This window comes from Rhincodon typus, chromosome 15 (assembly GCF_021869965.1).
Source record: "Rhincodon typus isolate 14 chromosome 15, sRhiTyp1.1, whole genome shotgun sequence".
NCBI classification, from domain to species: Eukaryota; Metazoa; Chordata; class Chondrichthyes; order Orectolobiformes; family Rhincodontidae; genus Rhincodon; species Rhincodon typus.
Window position 1 is genome coordinate 36,306,377 of NC_063346.1, and position 25,919 is coordinate 36,332,295.

At 38.9% G+C, this 25,919-nt stretch overlaps 1 protein-coding gene across 2 annotated transcripts in view; it reads right to left on the bottom strand.

Moving 5' to 3' along the window:
• The window catches only part of si:ch211-212o1.2 (uncharacterized protein LOC492735 homolog), a 119,075-nt gene that overhangs the window by 50,616 nt on the left and 42,540 nt on the right, over positions 1 to 25,919 (bottom strand). The window lies entirely within an intron of this gene.

Consider the following 25,919-nt stretch of genomic DNA (forward strand, 5'->3'; position numbering starts at 1 on the left):
GCAGACTCTATTGCTCAAATTAAACGAAAAAGACAATTAATGCACACTTCATTTCCTTATCATTCATTGCGAGAGGTTTCAAGTATAGGAGCAAGGGGGTGTTGTTGCAGTTATACAGCGCCTTGGTGAGACCACACCTGGAATGTGTGTGCAGTTTTAGTCTCCTTTTCTAAGGAAGAATGCTCTTGCTCTCGAGGTAGCGCAGTGAAGATTTACCAGACTGATTCCGAGGATGGCGGGTCTGACGTATGAGGAGAGATTAACTAGGTTAGGATTGTTTTCACTGGAGTTCAGATGAATGAGGGGGGATCTTCTGGAGACTTATAAAATTCTAACAGGACTGGACAGGATAGATGCAGGGAGGATGTTCTCGATGATGGGAGTGTCCAGAACCAGGGGACACAGTCTCAGGATTCAGAGTAGGCCATTTAGGACAGAGATGAGGAGAAGTTTCTTCACCCAAAGAGTGCTGAGCCTGCGGAAGTCATTACCACAGGACGTAGTTGAAGCCAAAACATTGAATGTACTCAAGAGGCAACTAGATATAGCATTTGGAGTGAAGGTGATCAAAGGTTATGGGGAGAAAGCAGGATTAGGCTATTGAGTTGGATGATCAGCCATGATCATGAAGAATGGCGGAGCAGGCTCAAAGGGCCGAATGGCCTCCTCCTGCTCCTATCTTCCATGTTTCTATGTTTCTATCTCCACAGTTCATTGTGGTCCTATTTTTCCAATTTGATCAACGACATTAGGAAAGATGTCCAAACTACAGAAGTTGTAGAGGAGCAGGAGCAGGGATGTGTTGGAACAGCCCAAATAATTCAATGTTCAATGACTTTTCTTTCTTCTTAGGAAGAAGCATCCAGTCTATACTGAATGCCTCAAAGCAGCCCAGCTCAAGCAGTTTGCATGGAAGGCTAATCAGAGCTACAAATCCAGAGCCAGCATCAATTCATGTTGCATCAATTTGATAACAAATGTTCACCAAGACAACTGTACAACAGAAGACCACCCCTTTACCATGGGCACCAACGTTCATTCCCAAATATTCATGTCACAGAACTTAGAGATAATTTACAGTTACTTTTCTTTTACAAGGAGAACAAATTTTCAGCTACATTGCGCCTGAAGTAAGTTGCTAAATTTTTAGTTTGTTGAGAAGTTTCATTTTGTGAATTTGAACAGAATGCCAGCCACTTAATGTTCTTGGTCAATCAATTGGAAACTTTTTTGTCAGATACCCTACTTAAAGTAGCATTTACTTGAAATGTTTGTTTTTGAAAAACAACATTCTATTGAAAAAATTCAGTTGATACACTAACTAATCTGAATTTCCACTTTCTGTTGCCACAATGTTTGGTCTTTTCTTTCATCTCAATGTCCAACATTGTAATTGTCCATGTCATCAAGTTTCATGCAAATTTCCCATGTAACCAGGTCCTGGTGGCACTGTAGTTGCAGATTACAGGGCACCAGGTGGTGTAGTCATCCCACGGTATCATGTACCACAGGATCATCTGACTTGCCGTGAGCAGTGTCACAGGACATCAACTAGCATTCCACGATAACCACAGATTTATTGACTATACTCCTCCTGGCAAAAGAGGCGAGGAAACCATTAAGTTATTCTTTACCACACAAGCAGAACATCAAAGTAACAAGATTTCACCTAGGTTTCCCAACATACAACCACAGTTCACTCAATTTGTAAATCAAAGACAAATGCACTTCATTACACTGTTATTTGTAGGTCGTTAAAAACAAACCAATTTTTATTGCTTTCATTTCTAAAATAGCTCATTATTTTAATGAGGCCTTTGGAAATAAAAATGTCAGTTGTGGGGTTATGTGGATTTAAAATAATGAGACATACAACTGTGTAGGAATCGTGGGTGCCAACCTGCATCCTACATCTCCATGTCACCACAACTTCCCTGCTGCTACACCGGCATACTCATTCTGCCATGCTGCTTCAACTCTTATCATTTTCATTAAAATGATTCAACTGTGCATAGCTCTGTGCCTGGTCCCAATTCAGCTGGTTACCCAGGTCCTTGATCCAATGCATTTCAAATGCTCTTTTTTTTTTTATTAGGCACAATGTAGTTAAATGCTTCCAGCTTTAGCCTAGAAATTCATATTTAATTTTGGGACCTTAAAATTTGATTGCAAACAAAGCCAAATACAACTCCTACTGACATCACCTATTTTGATAAGAGAGCAGCAATGAATGATAGCTCATTTATTAAACACATATCGCACAACTAACAACAGACTGATCACTATCAGAAAGCAACCAAGTGCACGCGGAAAAACCTATTATTTTAAAATGAAAGTACACCAGATAATCAGCATGTTTCAAATCTTCCAGTAAAATAGATTTTTTGCTCATGTCAGGGCTGAAGAAATCTTAACTGTTTAAGCATCATATATAGCTATGAACATTAAAAAAAAGTGACCATTATTTCATGTAGATCCACTTCAGGTTGTAACCAATGCAGAATATATTTCCATTTCAGTTTAGCAGGCTATTTGGTGACTTGGTAGTTTAAGTTTCCCTGAGGGTAGTTAAATGCTACTCAAGTTACAGTTATCACATAAAAGAAAGACCAAACATAAAACAAAATTAGCTCAAACACTCATCTGTAATTTTTCTGAAGTGGCTTCCCTCTCTCCAAGGTTTCAATTTCTCCCTTGAACAATGGTTTTGCAAAAAGCACAATAATGAAGAGGTTCTGCAAAATTCAGTTCAGAAAAAGCATGGTTAACAAATTTCCAGTAGTGCAGGTCACATTAGTACTTTGGAGCAAATTGCTACCAATGCTGGAAATCGCAAATAGGGTATTTCTGCTCTAATTTTTCCTTTGCAAAATCCAAATTTTCATCTTTAAAGTTTATCAAATAGTTTACATTTTACCCTGTTAATATTATCAAGGTTGAACCATGCCCATAAAAGTTTCAAAGTTACAACAGCCTTATATTTTGTAAACAAGTATTTCATGAAACTTCTGTTTCTCTTAGGCAGTCCCTTGAAATTGAGAAAAAAAACACATTTCCATTCTAGTCCAATGGGTTCTGAGATAGCTGATAAGTTCAATGTGCGATCTATAGACTTTGCCACATGTGGGGCAGGTGATGCGTTGTTAAGAGGTTTGTGCTCTTTCACAAATACTTCAACTTTGCCACTGTGTGTTCCCAACAAAGTCTCTCGATGTATTCAGTGTCTTCCCGAAAGCACTTTCTTATTTTTGGTCACAGGACAGAGACTCCCATGAGTCAACATGGACATTTGGCTTCTTCACAGATGCTTTGGGGTCATTCCTAAAGCATTTCCACTGTTCTCCCCGGAGTTTTTTGCTAGAACTGAGTTCTGAGCAGAGCAGTTCCTTCAGGAGTCTGGTGTCAGGCATACAAACAACAATGCACTGTGATGATAACAGTTGTTCCATCCTAAGTTAAGTTTTCCAATTAATTCTTAGGAAAACCTACGTCTGCACCAAGAGTCTTAACATGAAATATGTACGTTAAAGTAAATTATCTTGGGAAGCATTTTCAAACATTGTTTTACTTCCCATTGCAAGAATGTGACTGTGGGAAAACTTGGAATAAAGCATCAAGACAAATTATAATAGTTAATGTTACTGATCCAATATGCAACAGTAACTATGTAAAATGTAAAGGGTTTAATCAGGAAAAATTATTAGGTGGCTGGAAGATGCAAGTCACATTCCTTAACCATACCAGTGCTATCTAGGGACAGCTCAAGTAAATATACTTGCGTGCATCTGTTATCATGAAATGGCGATGTTGCCAATCCAAATGAGTCTATAAATCTTCAGAGTACTGGATGCAAGTAAAATCTTACCTTGTTCTACAGTATAGCACGTTAGTTGTGAATACTCCTGGTCTTAGAATTGTCCTCAGCTGAGGCACTTAACTTAAGATACAATCCCAAATGCTATCGCGTTGGATAGTATAAAGGTTTTGTGTTTAAATCACAAATGAAGGAATCCTTCATAACAATATCACACTATTTACTATAGTTTTACAATCAGCATAAGTGACATGCTATAAATGAAAGGAATTTATAAACTTCCTGGGAACCAATCCTAAGATAATGAAGAAGAAACTATATTTATCTTGCTAAGCTTGAAAATATTGACACATATTGAAACAATTATGTAGAGATGAAACATCAGACTTCACTTAAAATGATAAACCAGGGAAAGGGAGCCCCAAATATACAATTTTAGTTTGCAACCTGTGACTCTATAATGAGCTGCCAGAGGAAGTGGTGGAGGCGGGTAAAATTACACCATTTAAAAAGCATTTGGATGGATATATGAACAGGAACAGTTTAAGAGGGATATGGGGCAAATGCTGGCAAATGGGACGAGGTCAGATTGGGACGTCTGATCGGTGCGGACAAGTTGGACTGAAAGGTCTGTTTTGGTGCTGTGCGACTTTTTGACTCTTACTGCAAGGCCCTGTCAACATTCAAAAAAAACACTTAAAACTGGACAACAATTTGCATGAAGAAAACTCTTGTAAGATTCAAGCTTTGTAAATCAAATATCACATATTCTCGACAATGTAATGCTACAATAATGTAATTTCATAGAATTTTTGTTGTTGTACAAAAGCAAAAGAAGACAGTTTGCAAAGAGGTGACAATGGCTTAGTGGTATTATTGTTAGACTACTAATCCAGAAACCCAGGTAATGTTCTGGGAACCATGTTCAAACCCTACCCTTGCAGACAGTTGAGGGTTTCTTGCAGGTAGTAGTGTTTCCAAGGACAGCAGATATATGGGAACACCACTCACCATCCTGACTTGGAAATGTATCGCCATTCCTTCACTGTCACTGGGTCAAAATGCTGGAATTCCCTCCCTATCAGCATTGTGGATCCACCCATAACAGGTGGAGAGCAGTGGTTCAGGAAGACAGCTCACTGCCACCTTCTCAAGGGCAACTAGGGAAGGGCACTAAATGCTGGCCAGCCAGCGACTCCCACATCCCACAAATGAATAAAAAATATTTGAACTCAAAAAAATCTGGAATTAAGTGTCTAATGACAACCACATGTTGATAGGTGGAAAAGCCCATCTGGTTAACTAATGTCTTTTAGGAAGGAAATCGGCTGTCATTTCTGGGTGTGGCCTACATGTGACATCAGACACACAGCAAAGAGGATGACTGCTAAAGAGCTTCTGGGAAATTAGGGATGGACAATAAATGCTAGCCTAGTCAATGACTACGCCCACATCCTATGAATGATTTTAAAAAAAGCTCATGGGCTTCAGTAACATAGGTATTCCACACAAAAGCAGTGAATTTAAGCTTAATCTCAATAAGGCTCTCAGGAAGCAAGAGCTGGTCACCATACTTTAGGAAGGATGCGAAGATATTTCAGAGGGTGCAGAGACTTACCAGAAAGGTTGCAGAGATTCGGTATCTTAGCTTTAAGGTTATATTGAAGAAGCTGGGGTGTTCTCCTTGGGACAAGGGAGATTTAATAGAGGTACACAATTATGACAGGTTTAGATAAAGTAGACAAAGGAAAGCTGTTTGGTTAGCTTAGGGCACAAGGAATATGGGACAAAGATTTATAGCTGTGGGCATGAAATGCTGGGGCATGTGAGAAATAATCCTTTTACACAGCAAATGGTAATGACACGGAATTCACTGCCATTCAGGGTGGTGGAAACAGAAATGATCAATGATGCCAAAACAACATTGGTTGGGGACTTGAGGGAAATGAACTTGCAGGGCTGTGGGAGTGAAGGAATGAGACTGATATGGAATCAATATGCCAAAAAGCCAGTGTATGTGAAACGATTACTGGAGAAACAGAATGTTGAAATAGATACAACTGCTGCTTCCAGCTTGTCCAGGACAGATGTCACAGCCTGTGCTTGAAGGGCTCTGTGTTTTAAAACCAAACAGCAGAAACAATGGATGGAATTTTAGCCTGAAAAATGGGAGTGTTTGTGTCAGCTGATGTGAAGAAATGTTAAAAATCGCACCCCAAATATGGATATTTTCATTTCAGACGAGGCTGGGTCAGCTCCTTAAATATCATAATGAGATGGCATGCTTCACATTTAACTACCATTTTAAATGTAATCAGTAGTGGTCAGGTTTTCTGGACCTTGACAAGCCTGATATCTGTTGGAAAGGGGGCACAGCAAGATCCAATAGCTTAGTGCCTTCCAATACTTGTTGGATTCAACATACTCTGATTCACCAACTTCCCACTCTCAAACACCTCCCAATCTTTTCAATTTACCCAAACACCTATTACAGCTCCTCCACAAGGCCTCCTGATCTCCTCATCAGCTCTGCCCCAACCCAACCCCACTCTGGTCTCTGATCTCCCCAGTCCCAGACCTCCAATATTACTGGCTCCAACTCCTAATCAGCATTTGTCTGGTCTCCCTGAGCTTGTTTTGTTGTTACTGCTTTGAGTTCATCAAAGTAGCTGACAAACATGCTGGGCAATGTAGTAATGTTCTATTTTGTATTAAGTTAGAACAACGGCAGCTAACCTATAGTTTGCAATCAAGACAATGATGTTGAATATTGTACTGAAAATCCTCATTGGCAACAAAATTCCACATCCCTCCCAGTTACCTGAAAGTGTGCACGAACGTCATTCATTGTCCCTAGACAGAAAGTAGGTCTTCAATCCAACAATATAATAGAAAGGAATACCTGACTATAAAAAAAATGAGAAATTTGACAAACATTCACAAAGGCATCGATGAAAAATGTCAACAGGGCAAGTGGTCCGATGACTGAAAAGCCCTGCAGAGGTGGCATCACCTTTCAATATGTAAACACCATTTGATAGTCAACTAGCCAATTGTCAGATTACAAATATGTTAGTATTTCTTTTGGCAAAATACATGGTTTGTATAATTTTAAGTGCAAGGTCTGCCAACTGCAAAAATCAATGGTAGCAATCTTTTAAATCATAAAATATGTTTGAAAATGTATTTCCTAATAAAATGTTGATAGCTGGAAATATGTTGGCCACTTTTGTTCATTTTGTTCAAAATTTGCTGCGGTGTATCCTAAATTACGCATCAATGTCATTTCAAATGGAGAAAATGTATGATCACTGTCCACGTGAACTGACAAATGTCAACAGCCAGTTTTTTATAGGTGACGTGACATTTAATATTATGATCTAGCTGCAAAAAGACAAAGCTAATCAGTGTGCAATATCTGATCATTACCTACCAGGTGATCATGACAAGTGGCTCATGTGGCACGGTGGTAGTGTCACTACCTCCGAGCCAGAAATCCTGGGTTCCTGCTCCAGCAGTGTGCAATAACATGTCTGAGCCGATCGATTAAAAATATCTGACAAGTCAATTATTGCTGTTTTGAATGACCACATTGACTATTGTGCAATTATCCCTTTTGATTTTCCCTCACTTAAATTAGGCTCAGAGCCATAAGCAATATAAAGGGAGCCAATATGAAGGTTTCTTTAGTGAACCTCTGTTTAGCAATGCATCTAATGAATTGAGACAAGCAGAAAGGCATGTCTGCTCCTGATTATGAGAATGAGTGAAGTGTTAAGATCTTTTCTGAAGCAAAGCATGATTTAAGATAAACAAATTATAGTACATGCATAACTTTGTCCTTGTTAGTTGACTTCTACCTCATCTATCTTAATAAATATGATTGGTAATTTAAAGCCTGAGAGACCTTGTCTGCCAAACATTATGATGCTTGTCACTGCACAAGAGGAACCATAAGAATTAGCAAGGATGTCAAACTACTTCCAGTTAGCCTATCAGCAGAGTTAGGGGACTGTTGTTCATCTTAACTACACAGAGGTAAACGGTTGCTAAGATCACATTCAAAATACTGATGAGTTAACAAATGGCAGTGGTCCATATGTAGAAATATCTTTTGGGAGCCTAAGTCATTATAGGATTACAAGGGACCTATGGAACAAAAACAGGCTATTTGACTTAACCATTTTCTTCATCTAACTCCATCATAGTTACCCTGCATTCCTTCTTCTTCCTAAACCTGCTCAACTATCCCTTAAATGCATCTATACTATTTGTTTCAACTACTGTGTGGGGCACTGAATTCTACATCATCACCGCTCTTTATCTAAAGAAGTTTCTGACACACTCTATGGAATTCTTTTCGTGGCTATTGCGTAAGAGGATCAGGACTCTGGAGCAATTGCACATCACTGAGCCTAAATAAAGCAGTGTGAGTGGAGTTAAAACATACTTTACTGAATACTCTGTAAAAAGACTGCAAAAGTGAGAATTTTGAGAATGCATGAACACACAAAGATGGATTAGTCTTTACCTAACATAATAAGAAGTCAGGGCCTGGTATATCTATCATTAATACAAATACTGCCAGACCAGTGTTGTATAATAAATTGTGTTACTTTGACATCTAAGCCTGAAGACATTCCTTGACTTTGCCTTCCCCTTGATGAGTCTATCTTGAACCTGACTTCATCTATGGCATCAAAATACACAATAAAATAGTAGATTTTTATATTGATCTCCCCCTACCCACCTCCAAAGTGGAAACATTCTCCCTGTATCCACTCTTCTAAAACCATTAATATTTTAAAGACTTCTATTGGGTGATCCCTCAGCCTTCCTTTTCCAAGGGAAAGGATGTGAGGGTCCCTGAGAGACAGCAGAAAAGATTTTAATGATTCTAGAGGTGAGAGCTTTCAGCTACAAAGTTGGGTTGGAGAAGTGAGATCTATTCCCCTTGGAGCAAAGGAGATTGAGGGGAGATTTCATAACAGGTTTTCATCAGGCAAACAAGGAACAGCTGTTCTCATTGCCTGATGGTACAAGGGCTAGGTGCAGAATTTTTAAAAAGAGATCGAAGTAGATGAGAGGCAAGTGGATCTGCAATTCTAGTACATCTGCTGCAGTGCTGTTTCCTTGTGACGATCCTGGGCCATGTTTAGAGATTGGCTTGGGATTGGACTGACATCCCACCTGTTCCCATTAAAGAAATGTAATCAAAAGGCTTATTAAAGTCCCAATCCCATATTGACTAAGATTTTCAGATAGCAATACAAGCAGTCCACATTGGACTGAACCACGTCGAAGCCAATATGATGGGCTCGGGTTGGAAAGGGACAGGGGCAATTACTGCTCATGTGTTTTGTTTCATGATATTCTTCCATTGTCTCCCTCAGTAGAGATTCCATATTTTTTCCCACTGCTCATGTTAACGATTTGACTCAAAATTTCTTGGACATATTCTGAAACCCTAAAAAAGATGAACTACATCATCCTGAACGAACAACCTTTGCACAATGTCTATTGAGTTCAATCAAGACTCACACAGCTAACCTCCACCAAGTTTTAATTTATAAGAAAAAAATAAATTTAGTATATGATGAAAGAACATTTCTTTAAAGTTTAGTTTAAAGACTATTCGTGCTTTTTGCTTACTTCAGTGACAAGTCTGTATTTCCAGAGATGACAGCACAAGCAAACAGCTTCGAGATTCTCTAACATAAAACGAATGGATCATTTGACAGCAAGCTGGGCTAAAACATATTATTTCTTCCTGTCCCCGTTCGATTATATTTTATTTGCCCTCAGTTATTTTTTTTACAAATAAGACAATGGACCTTAACCCGGTCATCAGGAGATGAGTGAGAGTTGATTCAGCAACAGATACTTCTTTATTTCCTGCAGAGTAGAGTAGTCTCTACTCAGCACTTCGTCTGGATGACATGGTCAAGATCAATAACTTGATGTGTGAGGAATCACAGCACAGTACCACAGAATAACTGCAAGGGACTAAACACTACAGAACCAATGATGAATTGTTAAGCCAGTAAGTTAATATTCAAATGTGAAATATTTCCAGATAGAAATTATTGATTCTTCTGTTCAGTTTAAAACAAATGAATTCTGAACATATGAACTGGAGCTTTTTAAACTTCTGAAGAAATATTCTTTATCTTTATTATAGTATTCAGTAACTTCAGACTTGGGAGTGCAGACACAGTTTCAAAATTTGCAAGAGACACAAAACTTGGTAATATTATAAACTGTGAGAAGGTCAGTGATAGACTTTAAGAATGGGTGAATGCGTGGCAGATGAACTCATTTTGCACAAAAGTGTGAAGGTTTGTGGGAAGAACACAGAAAGGCAACATTAAATAAAGGATACAATCTTAAGAGGGATGAAGAACAGAGGAACTGAAGGTTCTTTTTGTACAAATCATTGAAGTTTAAAGGGCTGGTTCGAAAAAAGTCAAGTCTGACCTGATTTTGGCCTTTGTAAAGGAGGCATTGAGGACAAAAGCACAATGTTTTGGTGAATCTTTACAAAACACTGCTTCAGCCTCAACTGGAACACTGTTTATAATTCTAGACACCACATTTCAGTCAGAATATGAAAACATTGGAGAAGTTGCAGAAAAAATTCAAAAAAGTGCTTCCAGGATTGAGAGATTTCAGTTAGAAACACAGAAGGAGTTAGGATTGTTCTCTTTCTTATCCTCAAGAAAAGAAGATTTTATTGAGCTATTGAAAATCATGAAGGATAGTCAGTAGAGAGAAACTGTTCCATTGGCAAGAGAGCTGAGAACCAGACAGTGAAATGGTAGAAGAATCAAAGGTGACATGAGGTTTTTTTTTGAAACACTGAGTGGTTAAGAGCTACAATGCACTCCCGAGCACGTAATTGAGGCAAATTCAATCATGACTTTCAGAGGAAACAGAAGAAAACAGCAAGATTGGAAGTGGGGGGAGGGTGTCACAGCACAATGAGGCTACCTGAGTTGCTCTGCATAGAATTGGCAGGGACATGATGGGATGACTTACCTATTTTGGTGCTGTATCTATTCCATGCCTATACCTGAACCACCACCCCCTTAAAGGCAGAGCATTGCTTGATTGTTGTATTGCCTGCTTTGATGCTAATTTACTTGGCACAGATGTAGTCTTTTCCCAATGAAATCAATCCTCCTACAGTTAAGATAACAAGGTGTAGAGCTGAATGAACACAGCAGGCCAAGCAGCATCAGAGGAGCAGGAAAGCTGATGTTTCGGGTCTGGACCCTAAATGTAGATTGTTCCTTGTCCTTTTCATACCTAATCTAAAAACATGAAACAATGATCACCGCTCACTACTAAGACTTGAATCCACCTTATTCCCCACCAATGGATTCAGCAATTCCTCCTTCGTATTTGGTCCAAAACATATTACCTGAAGTTATTTCAGAAAATGTCCCCCTCTCTGCCCTTTACTATGTTACCTAAAGTCTACATTTAATTAATTTAATCTCTAAACATCACCACACGATAGTTCTTGCACCTCTTATTTCCCTGAAAACTTCCTCCTCTTTACCTTCCCTATTAGTTGGTGACCTATTAAATAACCTCTTTTGTATAATGGTATGTCTAAGCAGAGAGACTCTTTACTTGACACCTCCAACACATTTTCTCTCACCAGCATTGCAACATTCTACTTAATCAATACTGACACTCCTCCTCTTTCCTTCACTATTCCCTAAGAATTGAAGGAAATTCGAGCTTGTTTTATAAAAACAAAGTGCTGGAGAAATTAATAAGTCTGAAAGAATCCCCAGGTACTGATAATTTATATGCCAGTATAATAAAGGAAGGGACCATGGAAACATTGGTTGTTCACTTCCAAAAGTCTATATATTCTTGGAAGAGGCCCAGCCGACTGGAAGATGGCAAATGTAAATCCACTATTTAAGAAAGGAAGGAGGGACAAAACTGGGGACTACAGACCAGTGAGCCTAACATCAATAGTAAGGAAAATGCTGGAGTCTATTATGAAAGAACAGATAATGGGTTACTTCAGAAAAATACAAAGAATATTACACAAAGTCATCACGAATTTCTGAAAGGAAAATTGTATTTGACAAACTTCATGGCATTTTTTTAAGGATGTAACTATAGTAAAATTTCCATTATCCAGTACCCCAATGTCTGGAGTTCTCATTCGATCAGCAATCAACAAGAGTAGGTTTTCTCAATCTGAAAACTAATTGTTTGATCATCTCTCTCTCTCTCTCTCTCACACTCTCACTCTCACTCTCTCTCCACACCCCCTCACCCCCCTTTTTGCCTGTATCTATGAGCAGTCCTGGCCACAAATTACACATTCATGTATCTGCCACCTCTCATTCCCCATGCCTGATGCCAAGCAGATTACAGTAATAGAATAGACAATGATGAATCAGTGGATGTGGTGCATTTGGATTTTCAGAAAGCTTTTGAGAAAGTCCCACTTAAGAGGTTATTGTGCAAATTCAAAGCACATGGGATTCATGGTAATATATTGGCATTGATTAAGAATTGATTAACAGGTTGTAATGGATTGGTTTAGAAACGAAGGCGATAAAAAGTGGGGTACCACGAGAATCAGTGCTTGGGTCCCAGTTATTTACAATATATATAAAAGATTAGTCCCATTAGCTCGATGGCTGATCAGTGATGCAGAGTAATGCCAGTAGCTGGTGCAGGAATTGAACCCTGCTGAGGTTACCACAAAGGACTTTCCTTCACCCCTCACCTGAGGCATTCAATGTGCAACTGTATTCCTCACCTTCAGGTTAAACCACCGTCAGTCATCTCTCTCTAATGAGAGCACAGCCTTACGTTCTGGTAGGACTATGGTGATTTTTACCTTTTATTAAATGGTGTAATTGAAATAGTGACACAATCCACTTGGGAAACCACACTGATACTCAAGCCCCACTATTCCTGAGTTCATCACAAAAGTTAAAGATTTAATCAAATTACTTAAAATCCCCAATTTTCGTTCTAGTGAACTCAAGTTATCCGAAAACACTGACCAGGTTTCTGTACTTTGGAACTACTATTTATTACAAATCAGTTCTAACCACAGGCAAACACAATATAAACTATCAACATACCTTTTTAAATAAACTCTACTGCTTGTTAAACCCTTACACATGTAAGCAGACAGACATAGAAGGACAAAAATATGTTATGGGTGGAGGAAAATATATTGGGGAACACAGTTGAATCATTGAAGTGCCCTTTTGCTTCTTTGGAGTCCTTTTGCACGCTTATAGTACAAGATATTTGCACGTACAAGATGATCAGAGGATTAGATAGGGTGGACAGTGGGAGCCTTTTTCCTCGGATGGTGGTGGCTAGCACGAGGGGACATAGCTTTAAATTGAGGGGTGATAGATATAGGACAGATGTCAGAGGTAGGTTCTTTACTCAGAGATTAGTAAGGGCGTGGAATGCCCTGCCTGCAAAAGTAGTAGACTCACCAACTTTAAGGGCATTTAAATGGTCATTGGATAAACATATGGATGATAATGGAATAGTTTAGGTTAGATGGGCTTCAGATTGGTTTCACAGGTCGGCGCAGCATTGAGGGCCAAAGGGCCTGTACTGCGTTGTAATGTTCTATGTTCTATGTTCTATCTTGTTTCTAAGTCCTTTCAATTCCTTACTGCAGACACAGAGCAATTGCCTTACTAATTGTTCAGTCTCTCAGTCACTGGTCTGTGACAGCAGCTTATAAGCAAATGGTGAGTAAGAATAGTGGTTATACTCCGATTCTTTGTGACTTCTCTGCAAGGAGAGAGAGTGGATGTTGTCATTTTAGAATCTGGAAGCTATGTGCAACTGTATTCCTTACACACAGACTGTCCACCTGTACAGATGCCATTCAAAGACTTGTTGTCATGCTGAGCACTCCTGACCCACACAATTAATCCTGGTTGATAAACCAATCAACAAGTTGTCTCTGGACAAAACTGCCCTGAATAAACACTCCTGGTGCCAATCAGTGCAGCCATCCTCGCCTATAACTTGAATAAAGCAACTGTGCAAATAAGACTCAAAATAAGTTCTGGCGCCTTGTTTTAATACTGCAACACCATCATTCATAGATTTCTTGATTTAAAGCAGTATCCTTTTCACATTTTTGGTATACAATCAAAGAAGTAAAGAAAAATAAAAAGATGCGGCTTTACAACAGGTAACATTTCAGAAAAGGGCCGAAGGACATTGTTCAACCAAACTTATCCTGTGTAACATAACTTTGATGAACAGTTTATTCTTACATTTAATATTACCAATATTTAGTGCAGCGAAGTATTCACCCATGGACACCAAAATGGACCTTTAGCCCAAAGGTGGAAGCTAACGTGACACATAGGTCAACAGGGCATCTGAGAGCTTTAGCGTCAACAGCATCAACAGTCTATTTCCTGAAATAATTGAACACTAGGACATGGAAGACACTGGAACACAGGAAAAGGCTAAAGAGCCAAGAACCAAATTGCATGCAGAAAGAGAAGGAAAGTTTAGATTGAGAGAGAAAGGAATTTACTTTAAGAACAAACAAAAGCTTAAAATCCTTTGTGAATAATTTATTACGTGCAGGAGTGGGGCTGTACAGTTTCAATTATCCCCTTGTATAGACTGTCTGCAAAAATATTAAATCACTCCATTCAGAGTCTTAAGATGTGAAACATGAACCATAACATTCTATGGCAAGTTTAATTTGTTTTAAAGGTGAAAATTCATACAGTACGATTGATGGTGAGCTCCAGTTTTCACAAGCTAATGCAGAAGTAGTCTAAACTGTTGAGAAATTTGTGGTGGTTCACCACTCCTGGGTGTCTCTTCTTTGCTGCAAACTGCCCATTTTAAAAAAAATAACTGCATGTGCATTTAATTCATCAATTTTTAAAGCAAATTCTACACAAATATGATTTTACATTTGAAAGTTCTTATCAGATAGCAAAGAGACAAACAGGAGTGTAGCTAGCATTGTCATAACGAAGCAATTGTCTTTTAAAGGCAAAAAAAAGAGGTCTGTAAAACAATATTTTTATGACCGAAAAGTAAAGTAGAACTACAGAGGATAGCAGGTTCAATGCCAGTCTCCTCTTTTATTTTCCCACTTTCAGCACTGATGTGGTAAAAACAATTATGTTCAGCTTATTGTGTATCAATAGAAATTCTGATCGTGCTCACAGGTTGTGATTACAATAAAAGATAAATTTGAGTTTTTCTGGAATTGTACTGCAACTCTTTCATGGGCTTAAAAGTAGCACACCATTCAGTGCCCATCTCCCTCAAAATTAGCTGTCTGAATCTCACTCATCATCCCTTGCAGAACAAACCACCTCAACCTCTCACACTACGAGCCCTTCAAACCACGATGTCCATTGCCCATGCTCTATCTCTCCCTCCCACTTCTGTGTTGTTCCCTAGCTGTACCACACAGCTGTCCTCTCATTGGCTGGATACCAACCGGGAAGCAGGGAAGAAAAATCTGATAAATTCCTGTTGTTCAATTCTACACACGGCCCACATTTCCATTATGGCACACATCCGATCCCTGCAAATATTAAGACCCTACTACTTGAAATTAGAGTTGAGTTTAAAAGCATCTTCAGCTCTGTGTTCTGTGGCATCATATGTGGCCTAAGAGGCAAAAGGGGATCTTTGGAAATCCAGAGCGATTTCAATGTTTTATGAACAGGATATTACAGGACAGACATGATGAGTGGATTTTTTTCCACTCAGCTGATATGAGATTTTGTGGATTTTAACAATGTTGTTAAAGTCATATTTGTACTGTGTATGCACAGGAAAATATAGATGTAGCTAATCTGACATTATAGGTTGTGCTACAGGCCTCTGCCAATGCCGTTCCTGAAACAGTCACTGATCAGGATACAAGTGCAGTTCCTGGTTATTAAAATCAAATACAGTCTCCTATTTGGTCTCTGCTCATCCCACCACCTAATGGTGAATATAATGTGACCAAAATCAAAGCATCACCTCAAAGAACTAATGCAACAAGCTAGCATCCTGCTGCACTGTTTCAAGATTCAATACAATGCAACAGCAATTGAAAGGATTATAAAATAAATAAGGCTAAAAATTTAAAATGATTAACAACAATTTAAGTGGAAGCAATAGTTCATTACAGAACAACCAGTACTTGCAGTTTAAAGTTTTACTAAAAGAATTTTATACAGTTGTACAGTAATTCAGAATTAACTAAGAATGGTAAGTAAAGAAAAAGCTGTGAAGACACTAACAAGTTTTACAGTAAGTTAATTAAAACTATATTCCTGAATACAAGAAAATAAGCTAACAGATTATATTTTAAAACAATATTGAAATGATACAGTTAAGATACTTAGACAGGAATAAGATTGATCAATACATTATGTAGAAATGGGAAAGGGTATAATGCCTGGTAGATTAGAATTGGAAATGGTCCCAAAAGGTCGGAACAGATTTTGAAAATCTTGAACAGGCATGATTTAATAGACAAGTTCAACTACCAGAAGAATCCATAAAAAATTTCATAATGATCTCTATAGATTCATTGACAAATGTCAATTTGGAGCCTTACAGGCAGAATCCGTAGCAGACAGCATTGTTGTTGGAATTTTTCTTCAGTCTTTCCAAATCTTGTACAGTCCAAGTAAGATTTAACTTTGAAGAAAGCTATCCAAATTCTCTTGGAAGCAGCAATCAGAAAGAAAAATATCGACAAACAAGAGAACAAACCTGCCACAGAACCTTTTATCTTCAATATGTATAAATATTCTCATGATAACCAGCACAAAAAGTAGGCAAGACATCACATTCTGAAAAAGCTTCACAGGAAAAAGGAGTGTCCAGTATAACAAATGTTACATCTGCACAAAAATGGATCGCTTCCAAAGGATCTGCAGAAGTCAGAAATAGTTCCAGAACAATGCAAGCACTAATTGGCGCACAGAAAGCACTCTACATAGTACCTCATGCAGATCCATGAGAAGAGATACCTGCATTTGCAGATATATCCATTTAAAGAAATACTTTAAATTCTTAAGGGAAATAGAACATCCGTCAGAACTGGACACCAAGCCTAAAAGATGCACGCTCATGTTGCATTGTTAAATCTCCCAAAACATTAAATTTATAAAGTCAGAAACGTGGCGCAAGAAGGTGTAATCCTACAATATAAAATAGCTTTACGAATTGTGATTAATGGCTTAGTTGACAGGAAAATGCTTGGGGGAAGATGTCATATAAGAATGATCATGAAAGCATTAATGAACAAACTATGTTGAAGCTCTTTCCATTCTGACAAATAACATGGCCATTCGATGGAGGCTGAGGCAGATCGGGCAATCTTAGACAGTTTGAGCAGACAACAGATTGGAGTTTGTTGGACTTTTGCTCAGTCTCCTGATGGAGGCACATGATGGAGTCTTAGTTGCCTCTTTTTAGTGGCATAGTAATCAGTACTCCCAAAGATTCAGGTAATCTGTACATAATAAGGGGGAGGCAACGGCCTAGGGGTGTTATCACTGGATTATTAATCCAAAGACTCAGGGAATGTTCTGGGAGCCAGGTTTGACTCCTGCCGCAGGTGATGGTGGAATTTGAATTCGATAAAAATCTGGAAATAATCGTCTCAATGATGGCCATGAAACCATTGCCAATTGTCAAGAAAACCCATCTGATTCACTAATGTCCTTTAGGGAAGGAAACCGTCATCCTTACCTGTGAATCCAGACCCACAGTAAGGTGGTTGACACTTAACTGCCCTTTGGGCAATTAGGGATGGGCAATAAATGCTAGACAAGCCAGTGATGCCCAAATCCCATGAATGAATGAATACTAATATATCATGTAATAAACCACATCTTGCTTTCAAGGATTACAGTTGTTCTGCTGAGCCTTATTTGGGTCCATCCTCCACTATACATTACTGAATAGCCCTTTGGACCAGCAAAGAATGGAGGGCCAATGGCAGCACACAATGCCATGCACAAATCACCAGTGGTTGCTATTATAGAACTCTCCAAATGTGATTGATTTTGGTTAGTGAATGTCAGGCATTCTGGCTACAAGACCAGTCCAACTCAGTTGTGACCAAATCAGTAAGGTGTGGACACTTAGCATGCCAAGTCATTTTGACCTACCATTTGATTTCAGAAGTCTCTGAAGGTCGATTAAGTGAAAGTGGGTGAAGTTCTTGGCACGATGCTGATACACAGTCTCAAAGTTTGTACACATAGCAGAGTGGATAGGACAGTTGCTTTTTCAGTTTGGTCGGCAGACTTATTTTTCTTCATTCCCAGACTGATATTCAGGCCAAATAAAAACCAAAAGAACTGCAGATGCTGTAAATCAGGAAAAAAACAAAGTTGCTGGAAAAGCTCAGCAGGTCTGGCAGCATCTGTGAAGAAAAAAATCAGAGTTAACGTTTTGAGTCCGGTGACCTGAGAAAGGTTCTGGGGAAGGGTCAGCAGTCCCGAAACGTTGACTCTGATTTTTTTCTTCACAGATGCTGCCAGACCTGCTGATATTTAAACCTTTCTGGTAGCTACACTAGCATTCACTCACCTAAAGTTGTTGACTGTTTGAGCTATGACCTCATTATGTTTTCTGGTCCACATACCTGAGGTTTGCATGCAAGTGAAACTTTCCATAACCTAGTTAACCATGGAGGATATTGCAAAGTTCATTCCTGTCCTTACCCATAGGTCCAACATGCAGTCACTGGATTATGCTCTGATGTAGGAACCTGAGCTGACAATCCTTATTCCCAGTCCAAGATGGCAAATTTGGAGGCCAATTATTTTACTCAAACAATGCCCACTGAAGATCATCTAATTCACAAAGGCAAGAATCAAAGCTAGGAACTTGGAATCATATAAGTCGTCAATGTTTAATTTCTGGTTCTGAATTCTAAAAATTTTCCTTGTATCACACGACAAAGTACTAGAAAATTGTAGAACATCCCTCTGTCTGACTGGAGAAGGGTTAAAGGGGTTTATTTTGTAAACTAATCAGATTGATGCAAAGCAATTTGTTGCTTTGAATAAACAATAAGGACAAGGTCATTGTAATCATGCCTGAAACATGTGCACAGTATGCAATTATACTTTCTGGGTACTTAAAACTGCCCAATTTGGGTCAAATTGCTATTTCTGGATAGTTTCCTGCCGATGTTCAGAAAATATAATCGTATTACCTTTAGTTCTTGAATTTACTGAATAAATAAAGCTGTTTTACTGTGCATGAAAACAACGTGAAATTTATCTCTAGTCCCACCCATTAACAGCTATGTCCTCACAAGTTCAGAAACAATTCTCCAGCTAAATATATTTTATAAACCAAAAAAAGTATCATAGAATCATCAGAGAAAATCCACACCTCTGATCTCATGTGAAGGGAAGGTTAAGGAGGAAACAGACGAAGATAACTGAGATTAAGGCACTACCCTGAAGAACACCTACTATACGTCCTGGGGCTGAGATGACTGACCTTCAACAATAATCTTCCTTTGGCTGAATATGACTCCAAAAAATCAATAAGAAGTTTTCATTTTTATTCCAGCTGATCTCAATATTTTCAAGCGTTCCTCAATGCTACACTCAAGTTAAATGCTCCTTTGATATCAAAGGCAGTCCTCCCCTCCAGAATTCAGCTCTTTTGTCCTTTTTGGACCAAGACTGAAATGGTACCTGGAATGAAAGGGTCCTGGCAGATATTAAACAATAATTCAGCATTAATGAACAGGTTATTGCTGAATAAGTGCCACTAGATAGCACTGTTGACAACATTTGTTCATTACTTTGCTGATGATTGAGAGCAGACTGATGAAGCAGTAATTAGTTGATTTGGCTATGTCCTGTTTTGTGATGGACACGGCACAGCAATAAGTAGTTGCCAGCATTGTAGCTATACTGGTACAGCTTGGCGAGGGAAATCTAGCAGTCTTCAGCACCACAACCAGGATGCTGTTTCTTGACCCATAGCCAGTGATGTAATCTATGTTAAAAATTAAGCTCCGACTGTTTCACTCAACCCTCCCATCCTCTAAACATGTTCATTATTTGGGTTTAGCTCCACCGATAGTGGTTACTATCCAGAGGTATCCAGTAGTACAGGTAGTCATTAGTACTGAATCAGCCTAGACCAATGAGGCATGTTCAGCCCACCTACAGCATCCTTTTCTCCACACTAGCCGGCGCTCCCCCTCCCCGCATCAAGCTATCTTCCCAACTTTCTACATGAAGCAACTATGCTCTAATACACTCCCACAAAATTAAACTAAATAAACATTTTTAAATGGTGGTAAGATAGGATAATTATTTACACTTCCTTTAGGAATGATTAGACAGATGCACCACTGACCTACTAGAATGGCACTAGAGATGAATACCAATATGGAGAGAATGGTGAATTCGTGGCTCTTCTCCCTAGACCAGAAAAGGTCAAGAGATTTAATAAAAAGTTCAAATATTTAAGGATTTTACTATAATAAACAAGGAAACATTTCTTCCAGGGGCAGAACTGCTCAAGAACCAGAGAACATGTCTTTCAGGATGATTAGTGAAAGTACAAGAGGTGACACGAGGAAAGACCCTTTTTTTTTAAAAAATGATCTCGCTTCTGAATTGCACCTGCTGAAAACGTGGTGGAAACAGATTAAATAGTAACATTCAAAATGGAATTAGATAAAATATTTGAGTTGACATTTCTTCAAAAAGTCAGGCCATGGGGAAAGAGCAGAGAAATAGGACAAACTGAATAGCAATACCAAAGAACTAGCAAAGACACAATTGGTAATATAGCTTAGGGAAATAGAGCTTTACAGCACAGAAAGAGGTCTTTCAGCCCATTGTGTCTACAGTGATCAAGCACCTTTCCTACTTCAGTCCCATTTTCTCGCACTTGGCCCATATGGTGCCTCAAGTGATTATCAAAATACTTTTTAAATGTTGTAATGGTTCCAGCCTCTGCAACTCACAGCCAGTGAGTTCCGGATACACACCCACACTGTGAGTGAAAAAAATTCTTTCTTAAACCTCCTGCTCTTTATCTTAAATATATGAGCAATGGTTATTGTCCCATCTATTGAGGGGAAACATTTCTCTCTATCTAACTTATCTATTCCCCCTGTAATTTTGTACATCACATGAGGCTTCCCCTCAACCTTCTCTGCTTTTAGGAAAAGAACTTCAGCCTTTCTAGTCTCTCTTCACAGCTGAAACACCTCAGTCCAGGCCACACCTCAATGAATCTCCTCTCGACCCTCTCTAATGAAATCATGTTCTTCCTACAGTGTAAGAACCAGAACTGCACAAAGTACATCAGCTGCGGCCTAATTATTGTCTTATACAGCTCCATTATAACCTCCCTGTTCTTGTATTCAATGCCTTGACTAATAAAGGCAAGTATCTGATTTGCCTTCTGAACCACCTCATCCAACTCTCCTGTTGCCTTCAAGGGATGTGTGGACACGAACACCAAGTTCCCTCTAATCCTCTGTATTGCCTAGAGTCCTACCAAATATCGTGTATTCCCTTGCCTTGTTCATTGCCCCCAAAAATTTAGAACCTCACACTTTTCAAGATTAAATTCCATTTGCCACTCTCCTGCCCATCTGACCTACCAGTCTATGTCATCCTGCATCACCTCTTCTACACTGCAACAGTCAATGAGGAAGCAAAATTACAGAAGCATTGTACTTGTTTGCATTTTTCTTCTAATTTTTCCATCCTGGCACATTGAACTTTTCATCTTGCAAAGGTTTTTATTTCTTGGTCACCAAGCAACCTCGCTGAGCATGGGAATTACTCCAACTTGTAAAGTGCAATAGTATTCTGGTCAAAAACCATCAAATTGCAGCTCAATGGCAGGTCAAAATGACATCATTTGAGCAGGGACTGAAATCATTGAATAGCTAGGTTTTGTTCCTTACAGTACATAGGCCTGGCATCTCTGCTGGCCACCAAGACCTCAGCTTTTGTAGGCCACACTTATCTTCGTCAGCATACCTTCAGCTTTGACAGAAAGGTCATTCTAAGTTTGAAGTACTCAAGTTATAAGAATAACAACAAAAACAGGGGAAAAGGGAAATTTTGAAAGTGATGACAATTAGCAAACCAAATGAAATGATTCGAAATTTTGCACTGATGATCTGCCAGATAGTACATCCTGGGTACATTTGTTTCTTTTACACAAAGCCCTTTCTAACTAGTGAATTTATAACATAGTTACAGCACTGTACTATATATATATAGAAATAAGAGACATTACAGTCTTACATTACACTAGGTAGCTGATGACACCTTGCAAGGTCAACTAAGTACAGTATCAGAATGCACACAATTTATTAGTAAGAGAGAGAAGTTCGTGTTGTAGCTTACACCACAGACACAGTGATACTGCAAATGGCATCACACTGTTAAAAGTTTAAATACTGTACCAGACAAGTACCATAAACCTTTAAAGAGCTGAAATTCATTTACACTTTGCTTCCTCCTGTTGAAATGATGGACATTTCAGTCACAACTTTTAGGTGGGATATTACAGGTGATGCATCGAGAGAAGGAGGCTGTCAAAGTCTCAGTCAGTGTGCTTGAGCAGTGTGAAGAAGCTCCCTCTTTTCTTGTCTGAATGAATCTTGATGGCACAAACACTCAGATAGAAATTCAGCAACTACTTTTTCCCAGTATACCACCAAGACCCAACTCATGCAGCAGCAACATCGGAAGGAGCTGCAGTACTGCCTGCAACTTGTTCCTCTCCACACAGTAATGTGCAGCATCCATTTGAATGGGTTTTTGCTGGGTGAAGACCAGTCAATCGTAAAATGAATTTGATGTCTCCTGTGTGTATGTGTGGTCCTGTTGCACAGCATTTAATATAAACAGACACAGAAAAAATCAGTGTCTTTAGAAGAAAGCAAGCGGTCAATGCAATCTCCTAACATCCTATCAAAATGATATTTTCTATCGTTTTGTTTCCAATCTGATTTTGTCCTTTCTTAAGGAAGACATCCCAGGATTGCAAATCTCAGACTCGTATATGAACCAAAGATGGAACAGGTGAAAGTATCTGCAAAACAAAAATTGTGCTATCAAATTCATTATTCCTTCTAAGAAAATTGCTATGTTTGTTTCATTTTAGTCACAGAAACCACTTAAAATGAGGTGCTACACTCCTGCAAGTAGTTCCCTGCAAACAGTGCAGTAAGGCTTACAGAACTCATTAATATAATGGATTTATCTTTCCTACCATCGAACCTCTCTTCTTCTTGTCAGGTTCTGTGTTTTGCCTTTAGAATCCCACCAAAGTGGTCATTCTTCATGTGTAAGTTTTGACAGTGAATGTCAAAGTTATATGCACAGGAGTAACCAATTCTGACTTTTTAGGCTAAAATCTATTGATTTGCCTCAAACTGACTATATATTCAGGGAAGGAGAGTTCCAGTTTTCCACTTCTCTTTGTGTGAAAAGTAATTCCTGATTTCATTCCTAAATGGCCTAGTTCTAATTTTAAGATTCTGCCACTTTATTCAGGATCCCTCGGCCAATAAAATTAACTTTACTAACTTAACCATATAATGTCTTTTAATATTTTTAAATACCTCAATTGGATCAATCCCTTAACTTTCTAATCTTAAAATGGAAAATAAACTAAGTTGATGTAACCTACCTTCACAATTTGACCCTTTTAACCTTGGTCTCATCCTCATTGATCTCAGCTGTACTCCTCAGTACATGTAGTATCTCGAATGTGTCCAAATCAGGCTTCACATAATATCTAAACATTCACACTGCTAGCACTTTATTACCATCGGATGTGGAAATTCTATCTAATTTTCTCCTCTTTAACTGAAGGTACTAAGGCTGATTATAGCACAATTATCATGGTCTCTACTGAAGCCAGCTAAATTGGGAGTCCTCTAGAACTTTGTGATTATCGTAACTCAGTTACTCACTAAATATAATCGTCAAGTCATTAAGGTAACTTACACTTAGATTTTATGGAAATACATAACTTGCCAGACCTAACAGCGCTCTCCCATTCTGTTTTAAATCAGTGGGCTATTCAGCACCTCCTACTGTTTGAACTCAAAGCAGCACTGTTGCTGCGCTACCTGACCTTTTACCACTCAAAGTGATAACTCACAGGGATAAAATAATATGTTCAACCTAGGAGAGGAATAAGGAGGAGTCAAAACTCATCCTAATACAAACTGACAACATCTGTTATTGCAACAACCTCCCAAAAGGAACTGGCTGCTGCCTTTGAGTTTTTTGGAAAAGCATCCGATACTTCTTCAATCTGTTTCTCTCTACTCAGGAGGATTTGATCAGTACATACTTGACCTCAACCAAAAACAAGAAAGGAAAGACATAAAAGTACAGAGATGCACAAAGATTCTTCTGCTGTACTTTGAAATAGATAGACTTTAAAAGGTGTTAGATCCAATACTAGCTTAAAGCCTCATTACAAAACATGGCAACAAATACCAGTTTAAAGAAACTAATAGCTGTTAATGCAGCCAAGATCTAATCCATATAGTAAAAACAGTGTAAAGAACTCAAACATTTCTCTTCTGATGATTGATTTCTGTAACCTTGTGCTACAAGTCTGAAGAAATTACTTGCCATCAGCTTCCAGCAAATAAACTTGTTTATTACTCCATAGCTTTAATGTTTCAATATACATTTCGTACTGTGCAGAGCTTGCATTTCCACTAGGTTACTGTTACAATAGCACTGGATAAATGCCATATGTTTTTCCACAGCAGGGGATATAAAATGGAAAGTGTCATTCTCAGACTGTTTTTCCGCCTCCTGTTATCAGCTCATGACAGTCACTTGGCTGAGGAGTAGCAGAGGTCATAAGCTGTGGTCTCAACAAGAAGAAAAGCATAGCTCAGGGAAATTTGGAAGGAAGTTAAAGAGCGATTCAGCATAAACAACTGCTCATGTACACAGCTATAAATCCTTGGTAAATTCATTCTCGGGCCTAGGTTCATAGTTTCCAAACTGTGGGTTGTGGTCCCATGAGCGACTGGAGGTGTGAGCCCTGAGGTAGAATGGCAACCACTGACAGGAGACTCTGCTGAACAGGTTCTGCGACCAGCTCTAATGCCCCATGATACACACGTGCTTGTTTTATTTTCTGCCCCTCATTCACTGTGAGAGGACAAAGGGAATGAACTTCACACAAGCAGCAACAGTGCCTACTACCAATTGACCAGATGTTTTCTTCAGGCCCCACGGCTTACTGAAAGAGGACAGTACCTTCAAGTGACCCCACATGTGAACAGGGTCACATCAATCGATAGGAATCCCTATCAAAAGATCAGTGAGTGGAGGAGGAACATGCAATTACAGGCGTGAGGTGAGGGTGTTGAGTGAGGAAGGAGCCCATTAAAAAAGTTCTCTAACCTAGACTGAAAAACAAAAAATGCTGGTCAGGCAGCATCCATGGAGAGAAAGCAAGCTAATGCTTTGAGTCTAGATGACTCTTCATTCTCTAATCTACAGTCGGACAGGCTAAAAAAGTCATTTTGATAATTATCGCATCGAACACCATGGAAACACTTTCACACAAAGCAGTGAGTCTTCGAACTCTGTTGCAAATGAAAAAGGAGGAAGAAACACAGTATGCAGAATATGAATTCAGAAGTGTTTTCGCCAAACCTGAAGACTGGGCAAACATGCATCATTTTCCTTAAAGCACTACCTAACAACAACGTGAAGCCAAGTAAGCTTATTGTGATCTGTCTCCCACTTACTGACTACAAAATGGCACAGGAAATAGTTAGTGTGTTACAGTGAAAATGAAGATCAAAGATATTTCCTGGGCTCGCATGGTTGGATTTGTATGATGGTGTAGAAGCCACTAGTCAGGTCTGTGTGCCTAGGTGATGAGAATTGCCCCGCTGATGTCTGGATTCGCCATGATTCACAAGCAGCTACCAGCAATGAAAACACTGAGCAGAGCTAGGTGCAGTATTGCTGAGGATCACATTTACCGTGAAGTATATTAAACATCCCTCACCTTGAGACAGTCTGTTTACAAATCTACATGAAAACAT